This window comes from Leptinotarsa decemlineata, unplaced genomic scaffold (assembly GCF_025532065.1).
Source record: "Leptinotarsa decemlineata unplaced genomic scaffold, Ldec_3_MD MMD2_P_RNA_scaffold_12, whole genome shotgun sequence".
Taxonomy (NCBI): domain Eukaryota; kingdom Metazoa; phylum Arthropoda; class Insecta; order Coleoptera; family Chrysomelidae; genus Leptinotarsa; species Leptinotarsa decemlineata.
In genome coordinates this window covers 944,364-961,748 of record NW_027412526.1, presented here as the reverse complement: position 1 = coordinate 961,748, position 17,385 = coordinate 944,364, and the positions used below count along the sequence as shown (strand labels likewise).

At 35.6% G+C, this 17,385-nt stretch overlaps 1 protein-coding gene across 4 annotated transcripts in view; it reads left to right on the top strand.

The window, feature by feature from the left end:
• The window catches only part of fz2 (frizzled 2), a 281,786-nt gene that overhangs the window by 243,926 nt on the left and 20,475 nt on the right, over nucleotides 1-17,385 (top strand). The window lies entirely within an intron of this gene.

Here is a 17,385-nt window from a genome sequence, read left to right as displayed (position 1 = left end):
TTAGTTGTAGTCCATTGTTTTATCAAGTTCTTAAATCCTGTTTGTTCTAAATAGAAGAACAGAACGTATGAAAGTGATATAGTGTCCGTGGATTGATCAATATTTTACAGTGGGGCGTTCAATGTACTTTTCTCTGAAGTACACAAACACAGGTCGTAAAACGAACCTCCCAAGAAAATACGATTCAGTGAAGTTCCTGGAAAATTTCCCCGCATCCACCTCTCCGACCCGCCCTAGCCCGTATCGATCTAGCGAGGCCATCCTGTATTCCGTCTCGGCCATGTAAGACCCCATGCGGTTCGCCGTTTCTTTATTATTTATTCAAATTAAGTTTGTGTTCTACCTCCGTACGATATACCGGGGTTAACGATGTGTCAGTCTAGTCACGGTAACGAGCGCGGTGATTCTGCACTTTCTTCGTTTGTCGACGGTCGACAGGCGTTCGAAAGGCTTTGGAGTATGTCAGGTGTACGGTAACAATTCTTTCGTGAGCGATGACCGAGGTGGATGAGGATGTAGATACGAGTTATTGATGGAAATCAAGACTCAAGTGTGAAATTGCCTACTAATAATTTACCCCATTTTCTTTTGAAAACAAAATTTTTGACTGATTTGAATGAGTCAGGCAGCTAATTGTATAATTTAAGTGATGCTAGGATTAGTCTTTTTTTATCTGAGTGAGTGAAACAGAAGGAATATATAACTCGTTTGAATTTCTTGTGGGACAATTGTTTATTTCGCCACGAGTTTTGAATCTATCTAAATTTTCGGAATGAACAGACAGTATTTCGTCGAATATGGTAATCTATGTGAGATTAAAAATGGACAACATGAATCTGTAGATCGCAGAACAATTATACTCCTAATGATGCGTTTCTGTCTGATGAATACCTGCTCAGCACCATCGTCTTCTAACGCAGCTACTTGTAGTGGGCAGGAACATACCGAAATTTAGAGCTCTTCCTACATTTGACTAGTTGTACTCTGCATAAGACTAAGCAAGTTTAGATCAGATGTCTGTGCCGTTTGATAACGTTTTTGAATGTTACTCAAATTCAAGTCACTTGTAAATATCGACGAAATAATATTATACAGATATTTGATAACAACATGAAAATGTTCAGAAATGAAAAACGTTGATGAACATTGATGAATCCACAACTTTTGTTTGGTCAATTTTTCCACATAATTTTTACATTCTTAAAATTATTTTTAGACTCAAATAAGATATCATTTTCTACCAAAATACTTCATTAATTCAATTTTTTTTCTGCATTGTATTTGCTGTTCGGAATAAAGTAAGTGCATAATATCAACGGACTGCGGCTAGAAGCAACAACAATTAGTAGACGAAAACCAGCTATGTTGACAATGTTGACAACCCAAAAATAGAAAATATAAAGTCAAATCAACTATAATTGAAAATCAATGCTTAGGTATTTTTGTAGCTGTAACTGTGAAAAATATGATTATAAAATATTCTGAAAGATTTTATCTACATAATAATGATTTCGATAAGGCAAATAACAATTAAACTTTTGGTTTGGGTTGTTTTGCATACTATCAACGCTAGTTGCTCGTAAAAGTCACCATATATAACAACATGCCTTTATTTCTACGTGTTATGTCAGACTAAATTGATTTTCTTATTTTCTTATTGTCAACTTTGTGACTTTTTTATTCCCGGCTATAATTCTCTCCAAGAAATTTCGTAGAGGTGTTCCGTGAATCCGTATAATTAGGCGGATTATGATGAATTAATTGTGTTTATCTCTCTCAGACAGTTATGTTAATCTCGAATTATGACTTTGAATTGTTCGAAGAGCTTCTTGCCGGTACTGGAACTTTATATAAATATTCATCACTTGTATAATCCGCTTGGAATGGTGGCTACAACTGAATATAGTTATGAATACAGCATATTCGATCCAATACATAGATCAGTTATTTCCGCCAGGCATCTACCGATGTCTCTCTCTTTCCCACATACTTTTTGGCCACTATTATTGTTTATCCATGAAACGTAGATACAGTTTGCGATGCCATCGAAGTTGTGAATTATCCAACAGAGTTTTTGAACTCATTAGATTTGCCAGACATGCCACCGCATAATTTACAACTGAAGTTTGGGTCGCTCCGTAATTTGAATCCACCACGGCTGTGCAACGGCACGCGATTAGTCATTAAAAAATCAATGAAAAATTTTGTAGAAGCCAGCATTTTAAATTCTGATAGAAATGTGGCAGAACAACGTTTGCCGGGTCAGCTAGTTTTTCTGTATACTGTATAGATAATTATCCAAATACGAGTATTTCAAAAATATTCACATTTGATCATACACATAAATCGACTTATTACAATTTTTTTCTCCAAGGTATTTAGTTTGCCAAGTGATAAATTCATGTCTCTCAAAATTTCACCGTAAGTTGTAGAACTTCCTGCCGAACCTGAAACCCTCTAAGTCATAGTTGATTTAGAACTGCGGTAGCAAACGCGAGATCGTTTTCCCATCGAAAAATAATTAGCCCTGAAATGGGTTTGCGGTCGACCGCACTCCACCTGCTCCACATCAAATCTGATATTGATGGTAGACTTTATGTAGGTAACTGGAGGTCATTATTCATTGTTTATGGAACGGAACCTGCTATTAGTTCGAAAAGATAACTGGGAGCAATGGCAGATAGAATCGGTATCGATTTTTGATGCACAATACGTCGTAAACGAGTTTGATTACTTTATTTCAACATTTTATTTTGGAAAAAATTCTGTTTGTTTTTTAACAATAACTTCGATACCGTTCTTATAATAATGTTACGTTTTTACCCGAGGGTTGACCAATAATTGACTACACTGAATTATCAAACTTAACTTGATTTCACTTCAAATACAACGAACACTTTAACAAAACTTTAGCTATTATTCGAATGTCCATCGCCTCACTAAATCTCTTCGCGTAGGTTCCTCATTGTAACGTCCACTTGACTGTGTCGATATGCTCGCAGCTAGCGTTTAAAATCGTAATCGAATGTCGTAGAAATTTCGCCGAAGTTCTGTCGAAGTCGGTAGCGTTATTCTCGCTGCTTCTCGAGTGGCGGGGAATTATCGTACATTCGCGCGCTCTTAGCTACGTCACCATTGGTTAATGGCTACCAGTGACGGCCGGCGTTATTTTCTTTCGGGCATGATTTACAACGCTAACCCCTTCCTTGGGGTTGGTCGCCCCGAACAACATTCCAAGAAGGGACATCACGACCCATGTAAGGACTTAGCCTCCCTATGTGGGCTTGCTTCTAGGTGACAGTTGGATTCTGTACACCTGATCGTTTATCTTTTTGGTTACCAAGTGAGGTCCTTGCCATAGTCTCTGCAACTTTGGACACATATCTTTCCGACGTTGGGGTTGGTAGAGCCACACTGAAGGTCACTAGAAGCGACTTTTTGTCAAATCTTATTTTCATCCTGTCGCTGGAAAGCTGTAATTTGGTCCTGGCAAATTCGTGTACAATTTTCAGTCTCTCCTTCAGGTCACATACTCTGAAAGAGGTACCTGTTGAGATTCATCGAAAGGATTGCCATACATCTATCGAAAGCTTCAGTTCCCTACCAAATAATAGCATGGATGGTATATAACCTGCCGCGTCATGTTGGGAGCTCCTATATGCCAACAGAAATAGAGGAACCAATTTACTCCAGTCTCTTTGGTTTTCAGTTCAGTTTTTGGTTTGCCATCGGATTGTTGGTGAAGATCAGTTCTTGTCTTCTTTATTCCCAACAGAGTCATCATTTCCTTCCATAAATACGATTCTAAGTTGCGGCCCGAGTGTAGTTCTCTGGGTACTCCGTGTCTTTCAATTACGTTCTGCAACAGGGCTTCTGCAACCTTTTTACCCTCTTGGTTGGGTAAGGCTACTACTTCAGGCCATTTGAAAAAGTAGTCCATTACAACCATAAGGTACTTGTTACTGGATGTAGTCATAGGGAGTGGTCCCAAAATGTCGACTGCGATTCTCTCGAAAGGGCACCCATTGAGGTACTGTTTCAACTTTCCTCTCTGCCTTGTCTTTGGACCCTTTCTCGAAGAGCACAGGTCACAGCGCTTACACCACTCTTCTACGTCTCGACGGCAATTGACCCAATAGTACCTCTCACGCACTCTCTCTAGAATTCCGAAATGCCCTCCAGTGCGACCATCGTGGAGATGTTCAAGGATACTCGAGATACTCATCTCAGGAAGGATCATCTGGAATCTGTGGCTTTCCCATTTCCGAGTCATCTCGAATGCTTATGGAGTCCCATTGGAGCTAGTCACCCTTTTCCTGCTGGCTGTGCTTGGAAATCTCTTGCCATTCCGACCTCACTCCTTTGCCAATCCATTCTCGCACAGTTTTCAAGACGAGATCCTTCTTCTGCGCTACGATGATGTCTTGTCTCGTCTGGAAGGTAGTGTCACCCTCGGAGGATATTAAAGGCCGTACCACACCATGGTCAAGTGATTCCTCAAATTGGCTGTCCGTATCCCTGGACAAGGGACCCTTACAGGGTCAGAGGGAATCGGAAGCGGCGGGAGGTAGGGGAGCTTATCTCCATATCAGAGCTGTCCATGAAGGAGGATTGTATAGGATAAGAGTTTTCAGTGGTAAACAAATTACATTACACGGCTCACATTCTCCTGTGGCCTTATTTTTGAATCACGTGGACTGTTCCATCGGGAGAAAAAGCTGAAGTACTTTTAAAAGTACAACTAAGAGTGATATCCAATCATTCACTCGATGTGAGAGTTTACCTAACTTGATATATTAGTTCCTCTATAATCGCTATCTCTTCAAAAAGGTGCTGTAGCTTCAAAGTGAAAAAAATGTTTAGAGAATTCGTCTCAAAGGTGAATATTTTGAGAAACATTGAAACTGTTTGTTCCAGAAATATTTTTCTCTGCTTTTTGTGAATTTTCTATGGTGACCCTATAGCTATTCTGTGTTTCCGAATAAACTCTCCCAAAAAATAAACTGGTAATCGAAACTGGCCGTGAAATGAAATCGGGTCGTAAAACCGCCCTGTGAATAAATAATCGAGTACCACAAACCCAAATGTCGCCATTAGCAGTTGTTTTAAAATATACAACGTTTCCCTCATAGTAATTCGTGTTGAACCCATTAAGGCGTCTGTATACCGAAATATATACACAAAAACGGTCGTTAAGATCTTTACCGTTTCCTTTCGCAATAAATACGAGACGTTTAGTAATTATTGTTCGAATTTCCTCATTCGAAATCAACTAACCCGTTTTATTTAATTACTAGGAAATTGGAGATTTACTGAGGAATAGAGATTCTCTTGCTGTTTGCGTTGTTAACTATTCGATTGGTCCGATCGAGTGTACAATGTAGAGGTTAGTATAGGAAAAATAATTCTCGAAAAAAAAAAAACAAAAAAAAAATCATGGTATAGGGTTTTCAACATCTGTTTTTACTCGACGTATTGTGAAATTTGAAGTCTAGGTTATTTGTTGAGAACGATGAATTCAACTATTGAAAGTTTTCCATATTATATAATAGAATGACAATGGATTGATTACCTAATGGTAAGTTTATCAACTATTGGCAGCTATTTTGTAAATGATAGTTGTTTTTCGTCTTCACAATAAACCTGAGAATATTCTAGTAGTAAGAAAAGATGGATTCCTTAGAGCACATCATAAGTTTTCCGACAGTATGGACCCATGTAGCTCTAATTTGAAAACTAATTACAATAATTTCACGGAATTTCAGAGTGAGTAAAAATATAACACTTCAAACTATACCCATAAATCTGAATCTCAAATAATACGATGTACGAGTAATCATAAAATTTCGAAACGAAATTTCAGAGTAGATGTGATAACACTTAGTTGGGTGGACGTTGACAAATACGATTATAAGCAATAAAATTTTGACGCATCCTTGAAGTGATCTCTTTATTATGCAGGTATGTCGACAGTTTCCACTTACTATCTAGAACGGTCACAATCAACAGTCTAAATATGTCGTTTGTCACCCGAAGAATGTGCCAAGTTCCAATAAAACGACAACCGAGTCGAGTTGACTGACACTGAAAAATATTATCACACTCGTTAGTCGCTCGTATCTAATTCAATATCTTAATTTCACTAAGGTGTTGTTCAAACATCTCTACTGAAAAAAATATCGACTCGTTCGAATATGTAGATCTCTTATGTGGTCTCGCCTTTGTATTGTCCTTCTTCTTGTTTGCCAGGTACAACGCTCTCTCTCTCTCTCTCGGTCTTCTGCGAGGCCAGGTTTGGTGAGACGATCTTCGAAATGTTAATTTGAATAAATATTTATTCTACACGGCTTGTTGGGACATCACCTGAATGAAATTAAATTGATAATGGACGTGTTTGTTCATTATTTTCTTATTTCATTGGCGTCTTCGATTTTCACTATACGTGCGATGATTATCAGCAGTAGTTTTCACAAGGTTGTGAATGAAGTTGTTCGTCATTCAAATCTAGAATTGAATTAAACTGACAACCGTATACAAATACTCGTATTCAACGCAGCTAGAGGAAAAAGAGCCGGAAGAAATTTAGGAAATCTGACAGTGGAGTGAAAGTTTCAAGTCTGTCAAAATATTCGGTTATTTGTGGGTATGACAAGTAAGACTCTGAGAAGATCTGTTTGGTAACCATTTAGCAGAGCAAACACACAAGCTTCTATATAAATTGAATACAAAATTACTATCATCTGAACTCCAAAATACGCCTAAATGAAAAGTAGTATAACGATATCAACGAGAGTGGTGCAGTGAATACAACGACGAAACCGACAGCAAAAAAACGATTTCGTAGGCATTTTCATTTCTAACATTTCCGAGAAAATGTTCACACCATGTTTCGACTATTTCCAGACCTACTCATCTTTTTATCCGACTCATTAGTGTCACCTCGATGGAAGAGAGCCATCACCATGTTGGTAGAGTAAATACCCGAAATAAAACTAGCAACTCCAGCGTAAACAAAGCGCCTAACGAGTTTTCCGAGATATTTTTTTTTCTATCGGTTGGCAGCGGATGTGGCTCCACAAATCTGTCATTGTCATTTCGATAAACAAATTCGAATCGTTCCCGTCGGATATCCCGCCGGGAGGAGATTTTCTCTCGCTGTTGGAGTTCCGAAATAAAACGTCCTGTTCGGTTTACTTTTTGTCTATCCTCGTCGTCCTCACCGTGCTGGTATTAAATTTGATGCGAGACGTGGCGTTCTTGGTTCTGTGTTAGGTCTGCGGGGGGGTGACCAGCATGTGGAAAGAAACGCATAGGCGTGTCCGTTATTTCTTTTAGAAAATCATAATTTTTTGGTGGCTTTCGTTGTCAAATTTCTAGGGCGAAATTTTGGAACCAGCCGATTATCGTTTATTGAAGGTGAGGTTCAAGGATGAACTCCACGAGCAAGGATTAACAAAGTTCTAATTGTAAGTAATTACCTTCAATTCACGATTGAATCGGCCGACATAGCGGAAAAACGACCCCATTTGGAGGAAAAGAAATTGCTGCTTCATCAAGTTAATGCACAGTGTCACAAATCAATGAAAACGATGGCAAAATTGTATGAAATGGGTATCGAATTGCACCCATCTTCACAGTGTGGAGATTAGTTGATGAATAAAGCATGAATAAAGCCACTTTCGAACACAAAAAAAGTGTTTTTGTGTTCAACACATGCGTTCAACAGATGTCCCTGATCACGCTTGCACCATAATTGTTCTCAGTTGTTCCATATTTTCAAAATAGACAAAAAACACACTTTTTTAAACTTAATCACATGACAGCTGTCAATGTCCATTGTTTTCTTGCCTCTCTCTCTTTGGTCTTATACCACATGGTTTTTACCGGCATTTTATAATTTTAAAACACACAAAGAATTTTATTAAGAAAATTCAAATAATCTTCCTCATACGATAGGTTTCCTTTTTTATTTCGGGATTTGGCAATCCTAGTGTTACAATATGGCAACTGACAGCTCTATCGTAAAGTTTGCTCGCTTTTTGTGCTGTTTACAGTAACTCACAAGGTTCATCTCGGCCCAAAAATGGAATTAAATCGTGAACATTTTCGTGCCATTATTTTTTACAACTTTCGACGTGGATTAGGTCAGCAACAGTGCATGAACTTCGTTCAATTTTTGGCGATGATGCTCCATCAAGGACCAGTGTTTATCGATGGTATGGTGAATTTAATCGTGGTCGTAGTTCACTCCAAGACGAATTTCGTGAAGGTCGTCCAAAATCAGTTGTTGTTGCGAAAACCATTGATGCTGTGCGTGAACTGATATTGCAAGATCATCTTGTGACCTATCGTGAGATTGAGACAACTTTAGGCATTAGTGGGACTAGCATACATTCAATATTGCATAAACATTTGACTGTCAAAAAAATTTGTTCTCCTTAGATCCCACACAATTTGTCAATCGCTCAAGAAAAGGCTCGTGTCGATTGGTCGAAGGAAGTGCTCAAAAAATACGTTAGCGGTGCTTCGAAACACGTCTGTGTCATGTCGCAACCCTACCACTAGAACAACGCAGAACAATCAATTCTGACTGGTACACAACCATTTGTTTGTCAGTTGTCTTCCAATAAATCAGGAAAACCAACCGCCTAAGACAGATCACTCTTCACCATGACAATGCGAGCGCTCACACATCGGCTCAAACAACTGCATTTTTGAACCAAAACATCGATTTGATGAGTCACTCGCCGTATAGTCCTGACTTGGCACCCAATGACTTCTTTTTATTCCCGCACGTAAAAAACAAACTGAGAGGTGAACGTTTTTCGACACCTGAAGAAACGGTTGCTGCATTCAAAATGCATGTTTTGGAGATACCTCAATCAGAGTGGCAAAGGTGCTTCGACAATTGGTTCAAAAGCATGCAAAAGTGTATAGACCTTCATGGAGAATATTTTGAAAAAGAATAAAGTGATTTTTGATTATTGATATTTGTTTTTGTTCTCTAATCCCGAAATATGAAAGGCAACCTCGTATTAGTGAGGAAACAACCTCTTTTAATGTAGTGACTTGTTTTATTATATTGACATGTTTCAATTATTTAAATGTTCGACACGACCATTCTCAATAACATGCAATAATAGCTTGCATCAATAAAATCGATATTATTACAACTGAAGTAGTTTTCATCTTTCAGGATGACAATTTCAATCATTTTTTCCAGTAGCATTAACTTCACTGCCACCTTTGTTTCAACATTTCAAAATTACAATAAACATTACACGATTCGCAGGACTCTGTGAATGAGAATTGAGAACTCGGCCACGGAGCTCAGGCCACGTTTTAATGAAAGATAATACCTTTCCATTAATAATCGTAAACGATCAAAATCCTTAATTGACATCACCCGTCCTGAAACCAACCGAAATTCTGGCGTTGATATCCGTGTAATTAACAAAATACCCACAGATATAAATGGAGGGCATTCATATTCGTATTCGTTATTGATCACGACGTTTTATCAAATTAATAAAATAAATCGCCTTTGCGCACCATATGCAGAACGATCATTAATCATAAAGCGCCATGTTGTTGCTGCGAGCGAAATGTCATCAACCTCTAAAGGTCTTTCCTGATACGGAGGTGTGTATACGAAGTGGACAAAATACAACTGAAAGTGTGATTCCTTTGTATTCAACTAAACTCTGTGACATTTATTATGTATGAAATCTGATTGAGTTAATTCCATTATTAAATTTTCCAAGAGGTAATCTCTCCCAAAAATATACCTTTTTCATTTTGAACAAGGAAATCGGCTCAAGATTCCTCAACCTTTTCTACTCCACTTCGTCCTCTTGAATCCTGAGGGGAAAAAGGATTACCACACATCGTAATCAGTTTTTGAGTGGTGTAAAAGAGTATATGAAAGGGCGATAGTTCGTGAGACATATGCCGATTCTTCCTACCGATCTCTAATTGCGAAAGCGAGAGGGTGCGCCCCATTGCCGGGGATGGATCTATTAGGCAGCCCTACAAGGGCGGACGTCAATTTCGAGGAAATTTATTTGGGGGATATCCGCATTACTCATCCTCCTTCGGCGGGATTCAAAGTGCATAGAAATGCAGTTACGAGATGTCGATTCTTGTTTAAATTGAGGGTAGGTCTCATCTCCTGGGGGTGTGCTGGTGGAAGCTACCCTCTCGCGTACGTGTCTTGTCCGTGATTTGACATTTAGTTGCGGAGGGTGTTTTTTTTCTCGTGTCGTTTTCCAATACGCCGTAAAAGCTTTTTAATGAGTCATTAGGCAATTTTCTGCCGGTTCGTGAACTGGAAATATGAAGTGCAAACACACGCTTGAAGCGGTTCGTAGGGAGTTGTTAGTTTGTGGCTAGGTGTTTATCGATTTTTTCATCGTTTAAATTCAAACTGATTATATCCTTCCTCATTTTCCGTAGTTCGATGTCGAGAAAACAAATAATACCTATGAAAATGGCTTTTAAATTGATAACAATCAAAGCCATGTAATGTAATTTTTTAACTGTCTCTCCATTTTTTCCCAGTTTTTTAAGTAACTTCGCGATTATATAACTAGTATTGTAATATTGCTAATGACCATACAAGTATGTTTAGACAATGTTTAGACAAGTATGTTTACACCAATCGCGAAAAAACGCTACACTATAAAAATATTCCGATAAATTAACAATGAACATCAATGGTAATTGAAACCTATGTATAATCATGTAATTTTACACGATACATTTTACTGAAATGTATTTTTACATTTAAATAACGTGAACTGTTTCCGCTTGAGGAAGCTTCTGTATAGCGAAATACGTGTCTCAGTTTTTGTAAAACCTTTTATAGTGAAAATCATACCATGAACTGTATTAATTAGTTGTGATTCAATGATTTTTATTAACTGGAAAATATTCGTAACGCAGTTATATAATTTTACACGATATATTTTACTGAAATGTACTTTCAAATTACATTACATTCAAACAGATTTCAAATACTTGCACAGTCGTGTGAATTCACATAATTCACATTTAAGATAGTACAATTATTTTTATTTACTGAAAATAACGCAGTTATGTAATCTTACATGATATATTTTACTGAAATGTATTTTTACATTCAAGTAGCGTGAATTGTTTACGCTTGAGGAAGCTATTGTACAGCGAAACACGTGTCGTGGTTTTTGTAAAACCCCTTATATAGAAGATCATACAATAACCTGTATTAATCAGTTATTATACAATGATTTTTATTTACCGAAAAATAACGCAGTTATTGTAATTTTACACGATACATTTTACTGAAATGTATTTTTACATTCGAATAGATTTGGAATACTTGCATAGTCATGTGAATTCACACAATTCAAAGTTACATGAAAGATAATGTTGGTGCTTCAACAGATAATAATTTGTCATTTTCAAAATGATACAATTCAACTGAAGATATGGTGATAGTATGGAGTTTTATAAATTTGATTTCCTATAGGTAGAAATCTATTTAGTGTCCTCTGAAATATTACTTTCAGCAAACCATATTCAAAAAAGTAATTGTATTTATTGAAATGCAAAAAAGTTGTTTGAAATGATGAAATAATAAAGATAATACAATGATTTTTATCTACTGAAAATAACGCAGTTATGTAATTTTACACGATACATTTTACTGAAATATATTTTTACATTACATTTTTACATTCAAACAGATTTCAACTACTTCCAAAGAGTAATTGTATTTGATAAAATACAAAAAAACTATTGTATTGTTATTTACTGAAAATAACGCAGTAATTTAACGGAAGTGCTAATAATATGTCTGTTTTTCTCGTGTCATGCGCGAGCTCTACACGAATTTACATATTATAGTAAAAGAACAATTAAATGCGACATGTTAAAGTTTGGAATTTTCGTAAAATGCATAATATTTTACGGGTAATGGTTGTAAAAATACGGATATTCACTTAATATTCCCTAATCACCGTAATATAATGTAATTTTCAAATAGAATAACAAATAATCCATAAATATAGCAATTATTGATGATAATTATTGAAATATTATTATTTTGTAGAATTTTGCAATTCATCAAGGTAATTGGCAGGTAAATTTACATTCATATTTCAGTGTGTAGAGCTGTATTTCAGTTTTGAAGTGTCTTAAATTCGGGTAGAAAAAATCGAATAAATACAAATAAAATATCAATTTTATTATATTTATGGGGAACTTTTTGTAGTTCATTTGAAGTCATGTCTAATGAAGCTAGTGGAAATTCTGTTTGCGTGTATTTGAAAAAATATCACAATGATGTGAAAAATCACATTCAGTTAGTAACAGATACTGTTACTAACTGGAGTCTTTGAAGTCCACTAGATACTCGTTAGGACAACAAGAGGATTGTTCCAAATTCTTGGGGTTCTAGTTGAATACTCTTCGTGAGCAAAACAATAGCAAAATCAATACTCCTGACCGCTCTGGACTGAATGATTCCGTACAACCCATCTCGTCTTGTGTTTGTAAATCTTTTGCTGGAAAAATTCTCACTGGTTTACTTTGTGGTAAATGTTCAAGAAGTGCCGAAAACTTATGTGAATTTCTGGAACTTCATCTAGTTTTTCCTAATACGACTAATAACCAGTCCGTGCAAAGCTTATTGTTAAATCATCTGAAAATGGAATTTTTAACAGGTGATGATCGACTGTATTGTCAAACATGCACCAAACTGACTGACTGTTATAAGGAAACAAGTATAGCTGAGGCACCAGTCAATCTAAGAATAACACTGATGATTTTCAAACAAGACTCAACCTCTAACGGAAGCAAGAAACTCTTTGGAAGGTTCGAAATAGATGAACATTTCAACCTAGCAGACCACTATTATAATATTCATGCAGTCATTGTTCACTGTAGTTCTGGCGTTGAATTTGGTCATTATTATGCCTTGGTCAAAGAAGAAACGGACTGGTTTAAGTTTGACGATAGTCGTGTCACGAAGTGTTCTGGTGATGCATTGAATTTATTGGAGCATCTGGAGACACCCTACATTTTGTTTTATAAGAGAGAGGACATTGTTAGATCAAGATCTTCAGATGATGTGGTGCTGCAGGTTTTTCCGGGTTTTCCTGCAGCTGAAAAAGCAACTGCGCCACTGGAATCAATGAAGTCGCCCCGGAGCGCCAATTAATTTTTATTGTTGTTTTTATTTTATTTTTATCGTTGTTTTAATAAAATATTTCTATCGTCAAAAAAAAACTACTTATAAATGAAATAATAATATGTTTTTGATAATTCTCTTGAGGGATTCTATGCGCATTTCTTCCCAATTAACCGTAAGCGTCATCATCTGTACAGGAGCTACTCTTTTGTCGATTCGCTCGTTGAATTCTAAATTTTTTGCTTCAGTAATCGGGCATTTCCAGCAAGAGCTTGCCAGTTCGTTACCCGAGGCATTTCAAAAAGTTCCTGCTTATTCTGTAAACTCCGTTTCGAAGAAATTAAAATAATTCCTTTGAATTAAACGCGACCAAATGAATTGGAAAAACGTACACAATATCAACAGAGGGAAATGAATCAACCGTTTTCTTTTGAAAGTACGAATAGAGGAGTAGAAGACACTAATGAGGGACGTTTCTTCCGACGTCTATTCCGATGGGATTTTTTTACTCTTTTGATTCAAACACATTCAAATTGCCGATGAATGCTCTTTTCAGTAAGCGGATTATGTAAACAGGCTTCGTTCGCACCTTTTCAGAAATTTAAGGATTCGAGAATGTTCCTTTTCAGTCTTTGGATGGGGAATTTCGTTTGAAGCAGGTAATTTTTTTCGCGAGTATATTCGAATGGGCGGGAATACATTCATTCGGAATTATAATAATTGATGATTCATGAAATAATAACATATTTCGGAGGTTTATGACGATAATACATTCGAAAAGCTTCTCCTGTGTTCTTTCATTCATTGGAGAAAGATTGTCCCCGTTTGGCCAATATACAATATAGGGGTTTGAGCAAGAATCTTGACCTATACTAAAACCAATAATGATTGAGAGTAGAAGTAAGCCCAGTTGACAGCAAATCGGGGGCGTGCTTATTAATTTTTGAGAGGATTAAGAATGAAAGAAAAATTCTTAGTACAATTAGTTAAAATATTCATACACATTTTTTATTTATTTCATTAAAACTTTGCAATATCGTAATTTACCTAATCGTTGTAGTCATTAGGTGGGCCTTATGAAAACGGAGTAATAATCGTGGTAATTATAGTAGGTACCAAATAAATCAACAATATTAGTAAAAAACACAATATATATATATATATATATATATATATATATATATATATATACATATACATATATATATATATATATATACATCCCGATATCAATATGGCATCCATACATTGAATGCGCTGATAGGGCGTCCATCATAATTTGAAGAATTTACCGAATATATTTCATGGTAAGTACTAGAAAACTGATTTCTGTAGGCTGGCATGACATTTTTACCACCATAAAAAAATTGAGTTCACTATTGATTCGATAGTAGAGCGTCCGTCCGTCAAACATTCATAAGAACTCCTCAGTATACACCATCATCAGACATCTGATTGATAATAGGGAGTCCAATAAGTATATTTTCATACATGAAATAGATTATTGGGAATCCTTACAACGTTGCCAATATTTACCGCATTAAATGTAGGCAGCAAGTGGGTTTTAATTTCTTCACATCTGTTTTTCAACAAGCGTTGTGCCAACGACAAATTGCGTATGGATTTCAGGTAGCCGGTATGTATTTCATTTTTACATAGGTACCAAGTGATATTGACTGATCATGAAAAGTTTATTCCATAACGAAATTTTCAATATCATTCGATAATTTTTGTCTTGGTTGGCATATTTCCATTTTAACACTGTATGATATTTAAGCGAGCCGAATATAATGATAGGAGAAGTGAAACCGACACATGCATGGTGTGATTATTGAAAGTTCAACTTTAATTACAAAAAGTTCATTGTATATTTCCATTAGAAAACAGCAAGAATTCAAAGTATTCAAACTAGTTGAAGACGCCAAAATGACAGACGATAGGATAAATAATATGAATTACCAAAGAATGTAAATATTCACGGCCGTAGATGACAGTGTAAAATCTGTTTTCAGCGTTTGCGTGGTTTGCAGGTTTTTATGCCTGACGTTTCGTCTACTACTGCGGTATACATTATCAGAGGCGATGTGGTAACGGTTGCAAAGCCCGAGTTCGTGGTCGAGTTGTTGTTCCCGTTAACTGAGTTATTGAGCATTGAAAAATTTGGTTGTTGAAAATTGGACGTGCCTGAGTGTTTTGTTGAGCACAGTCATATTTACTCAGTGTCATATTTATTCCATTTGGCTGATACACACTACACAGGATAGCCATCTAGAAGGCATCAAGACCTGTCAAGATTCATTTCCGTGTATGGTATACGATTTTTCGAGTCATGCATTTTTCAATATTTCTTTAAGGACTGACCTAAATATTTTTTAATTTTTTCTAGAGTTTTTCGTTTTGAATACGCTTTTATTAGGTCGACCTGTATGTATGTATGTAACTATGTAGTCAAATCTAAGAAAACTAATTTAACCATCTTTTAAAGATCGTAGCGTTATGAAAATTGGCAGTTTTATGTGATTTTGATGACAATATGGTAGGTACTCTGGAGCTGATCTGATGATGGAGCCGGAAGATAGGCACTAGGATTCCATGATGAAATATCGTATCATAGTCGTGTTTGGTCTTGTAATGAACGTGAATCTCTTTTTATCAATGTGCTCCACAAGATCACATTATAAAAGTTCAAAAACATTATATTTTGTTCATTATGATTTTTTTTAGTAACATAACATATTGTTTTAATTTTTCTATATATTTATCATTATATCCTGTTTCTGTATCAAATAAAGACATTCGGTAAGTTGAACAAACTGTTTTAGCGCAATTTGTTTATAAATTGTGTATGACCGTATGGGAATTCAAAAAATTTTTATCTTCATAATATGATATTCAGAAAAAAATACGATTTTTAATTGTTTATGAACGTTTTTTTATATATCTCGAATGTTCAAATGATTATTCGGAGAATGTTTTCTATTTTGAAAATCATAATTGACATTTCTCTACAAATTGACAGAAACATTTTTCATAATTAATTTTATCATTTATTACCAAAACAATTTATTATTAACGCATTCTTAACCGTCAGAGTTAGTATCTGAGTTTGATACGTAGAATGCCTGAATCAGTTTTCGATATACTGGATGGTTAGTATTTTGTTGATCAACAATCATGCCGTACTCGAAGTTGAAATTGTCATCATCCCAACAACATCGGATGCACTCATCACTGTTTTTCTACTGCTTTAAGTTTTACTGCAGTTAGATACCTACTATGCAACTACAATGAACTAGTTTCAGTAATTCTAAACCTGCCAATGATTATGGTGTTTTCATGGGCAAAAACAGAGTCTTTGTTTTTTCTCATCCCCAATCTGTAGCTGTTGAAAGATTGTTAAGCTATGTTTGAACTTGACTAATCTGATCAAGAAGTGCTTTTTTCCGAACTTTCTTCAGCAGTCTCCGAAAATTATGGTTGAGGTGTCATTCGATTCGGAATAGCGTCTAGAAAGTTTTTGAAAACGGACGACTTCCGAAAATGAAAATAGCAAAAGTTATAAACAATTTAGAGAATAATAAAGAATGGATTTAATTTTTTGAAAATATTTCTAAAACTAATTGAGATTTTCAAAATCGAAAATTCGAAAATAGGAAGAAATTTCCTATAAAAAAGTTTCAACTCCCGGATCTGTAGGACCAATATATATAATTTTCCCGAAGCCCTGAAAATGAGATCGTAATCGGATGTTTGGCCGCCGTGAACCGTGCCTGTTTGGGCCGTTTTTACAAAAAAAAAAATTGGCATATAAAATTTATAAATCAAGGAATGAAAGAATTCAGGCAGATACTCAAATGCTAAATTAACAATAATCTGTCGGTGAAAATGTTTATTGCAATTATTCGATTTATTACGCTATTGTTAATATTTTTATTTTCACCACTAGTTGACATTTTTTTTTTAAATGTTTTTAAATGTTTTCAATTATTTGGAACAAAAAAAAATTAAAATTTTTAAAATTTTTCATTGTTTTATAAATAAACAATTTGTAATAAACAAATGAATTTTTTCATTTCATTTTTGTTCTTGTTGCAATTAATGAATGAAAAACAACCCTGTATTTTTTTTTAATTTTTTTAATTTTTTATCGAATTTTATAAATTTTGGCGCTCTATAATCAATCTATTTTTTCATCATTTAAATTATTATATTCA